We start from the raw sequence: 5,498 nt of genomic DNA, 5'->3' as shown, positions 1-5,498 counted from the left end.
CTTTCAACCAAAAGATGAAGTTCCCGATTGGAGACCAAGTGGGCAAGGCCCGAGGGGATCAATTGACCTCCTGAAAATGTTATGTAGATATGGTTCAAACTGATGTGAGGAAACACCGAAAGACACAAGGGGGTGAAATATATGTCATACAAGAAGCACCCATTTCCTGAGTCATTAAAGATAGAGAACTATTGCAAATTCATCCTGACCAATCTGAAGCAACAGTTTAGATAGCTGCTAACCTACCGCCTGAGATTAAATAAGAATTGAGGGTGTGTCTCTCCTGCAACCAAGATGTCTTCGCCTGGTCAGCCATGGACCTTATCGGTGTCTCTCCATCCATAACAGTGCACCACCTCAATACACTCCCAGATGTCCGACCTGTCAAGTAGAAAAGAAGGCACTTCGGACCCAAGCAGAACCAGGCGATCCGAGCTGAAGTTCACAAGCTACTGGAAGCTGGGCACATCAGAAAAGTACATTTCCCAACCTAGTTGTTCAATGTAGTGCTCGTCCCCAAGCCCAACAACAAGTGGCGAGTATGCGTGGACTTCCGAGACCTTAATAAAGCTTGTCCAAAAAATTACTATACCCTACCTCACATCAACCAACTGGTAGACTTGATAGCAGGCTGTGAATATATATGTATGCTAGACGCTTATCAAGGCTACCACCAAATTTCTCTAGCTGTGGAGGAACAGGACAAGGTTAGCTTTGTGACCGCCGATAGCACCTTATGTTACAATGTTATTCCATTCAGACTAAAGAATGTAGAAGCCATCTATCAATGCCTAATGGACTGAGTCTTCCAACATGAAGTTGGGCGAAATATTGAAGTCTATGTCGATGACATCCTCATCAAAATAACTCAGGCGGAGAACTTGATCCCTAACATAGAAGAGACTTACAACACCATGAGGTAATATGGGCTCAAGTTGAATGCCAATAAGTGCATCTTCAGTGTTAAAGCCGATCGATTCCTCGGGTACGTCATGACTGAGCAGAGAATAGAAGCTAATCCCGAGAAGGTCCAAGCACTCAAAAGCATGTCTCCTCCTCGGAACCTTTGAGAGGCTCAGTGACTGGTAGGGCATATCACTGTCCTCTCTCGATTCATCTCTAGATCGGCCGATTGAAGCTTGTCCTTTTTCAAAGTGCTGCGGAAGGCCCACCGATTCTAGTGGAATGAAGATTGTGATAAGACTCTTGAAGACCTCAAGGCTTATCTAGTGCATTTACCTTGACTATCCAAGCCTCTACCAAGTATGCCATTATGGGTATACCTCTCAGCTACCGAGTGGGCGATCAGCTCAATCTTAATTAAGCAAGAGGGCCAAGTTCAGCAGCCCATCTATTTCTCGAGCCACTTGTTGAAGAATGCTGAAACTCGATATACAAGTCTGGTAAAGTTAACCTAGAGTCTGGTCTTAACAACTCGCTGACTTAGATCCTACTTCCTATCTCACCCAGTCATGGTGGTGACCAACAGCAATTTGGGATGAGTACTGACTCACCCAAAAACCTCGAGAAGATTTATCAAGTGGACAGTTGAGTTGGGAGAGTATGATATCCAATACCAACCTCGCACCGCCATTAAGGCATAGGCTTTGACTGACTTCTTAACTGAGATCCCTAAACCCAACCCAGACGACACTTGGAAAGTCTTTATGGATGGTTCAGCATCTAAGCAAGGAAGTGGAGTAGGGTTCTATTGATTTCTCCCCGAGAAGAGGTGATACTGTTGGTGCAAGAAGCACTAGATCTTTCCTAGAGTTTCGATGTTTGACAATATACCTAGGTCTGGTCAGTTTGACCAAGGGTTGACCCAAACAGGATCTGATGTTTGGATGTGTGGAAGTGAGTGAAGTCTAGTAAGATGACTAGCGAGAAGTCCTAGTCGGTTAGACTAGGCAGTGGAAGTCCTGATCTGGACGATCGTGCTAGATAAATCCTGGTGAGTGAAGCTAGGCAAGGGAAAGTCCTAGTTGTAGGCTAGGCAAAGGGAAAGTCCTGATTTGGAGAATCAGGCGGAAGTCTTGGCAGAGTCGAAGCATCAGGTGAAGTCTGGGCTGGTCTGGAGGACCGAGCTGCAGCAAAAAGTCTGGGCTAGTCAGGAGGACTGAGTCGCAGTAGAAGTATGGGCTGATCTGGAGGATCGAGTCGCAGCAGAAATCTGGGTTGGTCAGGAGGACCGAACCGCAACACAAATCCTTGTGGCTAAGGACAAAGTCAAGCAAAAGTCCAACAAGTCATGAGGACTTGGTTGGCAAAGGTAAATTCTCCAGAGTGGAGTGGGTAAGGACGTGTTCTCGGAGTGGAACAGTAGGTGTCAGACTAACCTAGGATTTCGGTAAAAATCAGAAGTTAGACCCACAAAATAAGGGTAGGATGTGTTGCTTTGTTTGCATGCTTATATTGCAGGAATCTTGATGCAGGGGCAACACATGAAGAGTCCGACTTCAACGGGTCATAACTTTTGACTCAGGACTCAGAACGAGGCACAGTTGGATACGTTTCGAAGCCCTTTCAGAGTTCTACAAAAATGATCTTGGAGTCGACTCAACTGTAGTTTGAGTCGACTCGAGTGGAGCCTGGAGTCAACTTAGATACACCCGAGTCGACTCAAACAATGGATAACGAGCAGAATGAAGATATATCTGCCACGTCGAATGGAGTCGACTCAGATAAGCCTGGAGTCGACTCAGGTGCAGTATAAAAGAAGGTGAACGTGCATGAACAGAGGTATCGAACCAAAAAAGTTCTCATATCCAATTAGTAGTGCTTCTGAACGCGAACAGGGGCAGACGCTTGCAACCGGGGAAAATCCAGGAGGAGTGTGCGGCGCTCAAGACTTCCAGAACGGTGAGAGTGTTTATTTTTATTTCTTTCTTATTTTCAGTTCTTTATTTTCATTGTTATCTTTGGACTGTAAGACGGGTTTCTCCACCTCCGAACAACTTTGGAAAGGAGACCACTAGTGGACGGGTGCCTCCCGTACATAGGCCTTGGATGTACTGATGGGCGTTCCGCAAGTATATGGTTGTCGTCAAGTAATAAAAAAATATCGAACCACAGGGACTGTGTATTAGCTAGAGTGATGTCACTAAGATAGTTGTCTAGACTATTAAGAAAACAGATTGGTTGAGGATGTTGGTTGTGTGTGAGAGAGAAAGAGAGATTGGCTTGGGGTTTATGGATGAGATGGATAAGACTAGGATTTCAGTTTCACATCCATACTAGGTGACATCTCTAATTCATGTTTGTTCTCTTACTCTCAATGTTTACCACCTTGTGGGGATTCTAACCAAGATACCAACTCGACCTCGTCAAGCTTCGTCGGAATTAAACCATGATGCTCTAACGCTACGATTACTAGTTCAAGACGACACCAGTTAGCCTGGTTATGGCTCTCGCTGTCACCCGGGCACCCCAACATACTACCAATGTACTACTCTCTATCACCGAGCACCCAATTAAGGAATCCATTCCTAGTCATCAATAGCCGTTAGCTATCCCCTAAGGGAGTTTACCACCATGTAAATGTCACTTCGGAAAGTCCGGTTAAAGGTTAACCTTCTGGCACAAGGCAACTCAGTCATACGATCCTAAAATTCCCCTACACAGTAATCTACTCCACTTAATCGTGCATATGCTCACACAAACATTTCATCAAAAAGGCACATAATACATGAAACAAATGTAAACACTTCATTGAATAGGGAAAATGACATAAACTAGTTCTTACATTACCATCATTACATAGATGTTCATTCTACATCCTAAACTCAAGGATCTACTCCATTACATAAAGATTTCAAGAGGATACAAGAAATGAAGCATCATCCACACTAGGGGAGAAGACTTATCTTGAAGCATGGGCACCCTCTTGAAGATCTTCTTGCTTCGGTGTAGGATGGACCGGTGGAGAGGGATTGGTGAAGGCGGATCGGCGAAGGATGGAGCGTTTAGGGCCTCCCCTAGAGAGGGGAGGCACCGTCACCAAGCCAAGACCAAGGATTTTGGAGAATGACCCAAGATAACCCTCAAAGGGTGCTAAAAGTGGTATTTATAGGGTCCAGGCACGCCCCCGTCACACGGCCATGCCTAGGAGGCACGGCCGTGGCCTGTCGTCCTTCTGGAAAATGGACACGGCCGTGCCTTGAGGGCACGGCCGTGTACTGTCGTTTCTCTGAAAATTAGGCACGGTCGTGCCTGGCCAATTGACGCTCTGGTTGGAGGCACGGCCGTGCTTGTTTGGCACGGCCAAGAACAGGTGCTTCTCTGTTGGAGGGGCACGGTCGTGTCTAGGCCGTGGGTATGTGAGGCACGGCCGTGCCTGGTAGGCACGGCCATGTTCTGCTCTGTTGCTCCTTTTCCTCCATTTTCGCATGTGTGCTGCATGAGAGACTCGCCCGTGATGACGGGCACGGCCAGTGCGAGTCTCTTTTCTCCACTATTTGCTTCACCATCAATAATGTATCGTTTTGACTCTAAATCGCATCCTGTCAAGCAGAATATGCAAAGAGCAGATCTCTGAACAAGAAAGTAGAGACAAGTGATAATAAATGAATAAAGTGTAACAAAGTAGATCATATGCAATGAATTACAAATAGATGAGTGTTAAAACAAGGCTAAAAATCATATATGATCTACGCTCATCACGTACTAACCCTGAGGGGTTAGAAACCAAGTAAATCCACGAGTCCTCTACATTGTTTTCTAATTCCGCTGCGGGTTTTTGTTTGATAGAACGAATGATTTTGAAAAGCGACGACACGCTATTCACCCCCCTCTAGCGTGTCACATCGATCCTACAATTGGTATCAAAGCTGGTGCGCTTTTAATTGGACTAACCGCCAAGGGAGCAAGACAGCAAAGATGAAGGGGGAGAAAGATAACAATTTAAAAGTTCATTTTAAATTCCATATTATTTGTTTTAAATGCAGGGAGAGAGGGCACTACAAAAATAAGTGTCCTACTTGTAAGATTCGGACGGCACCACCAGCGGCAAAGGAGCAACCGATGCCAGGAGCCCGGAGGAATAAGGATCACATCCAATGCTTCACGTGCCAGAAACGAGGACATTACAAGAATTGGTGCTCGGAGAGGAAGACGGCGAAAAAATCGGTATGTTTTAATAATTACGAAAATACCCCTAAGTTGTATACACATGTTAGTTTTTCTCTTTCTGCAAATTTAGATAATTTATCTGAAAATTTAGAAAAATTAGAAAAAGTAAAATTGGATAATTCAAATCTAGATAAATTAGAAAATCTAGATAATTTGACTAATTCAAATTTGAATAATTCAAATTTGAAAAATTCAAACCTAGATAAGATAAATTTATCAAATTCAAATTTGAAAAAATCAAATTTGGATAAATTAAAAAATTTAAATAATTTGACTAATTCAAATTTGAAAAAGTCAGATCTAGAAATATTAGATAATCATTTAAATAATTTAAACTTTAAAAATTCTAAATTAAAAAAAATTAAAAT

The sequence above is a fragment of the Curcuma longa genome, chromosome 8 (genome assembly GCF_044706935.1).
Source record: "Curcuma longa cultivar G26 ecotype Majalengka, Jawa Barat chromosome 8, ITB_CL_G26_1.1, whole genome shotgun sequence".
Classification (NCBI taxonomy): domain Eukaryota; kingdom Viridiplantae; phylum Streptophyta; class Magnoliopsida; order Zingiberales; family Zingiberaceae; genus Curcuma; species Curcuma longa.
The sequence above is the reverse complement of the archived record's forward strand: the minus strand, read 5'-3'. Positions refer to the sequence as shown.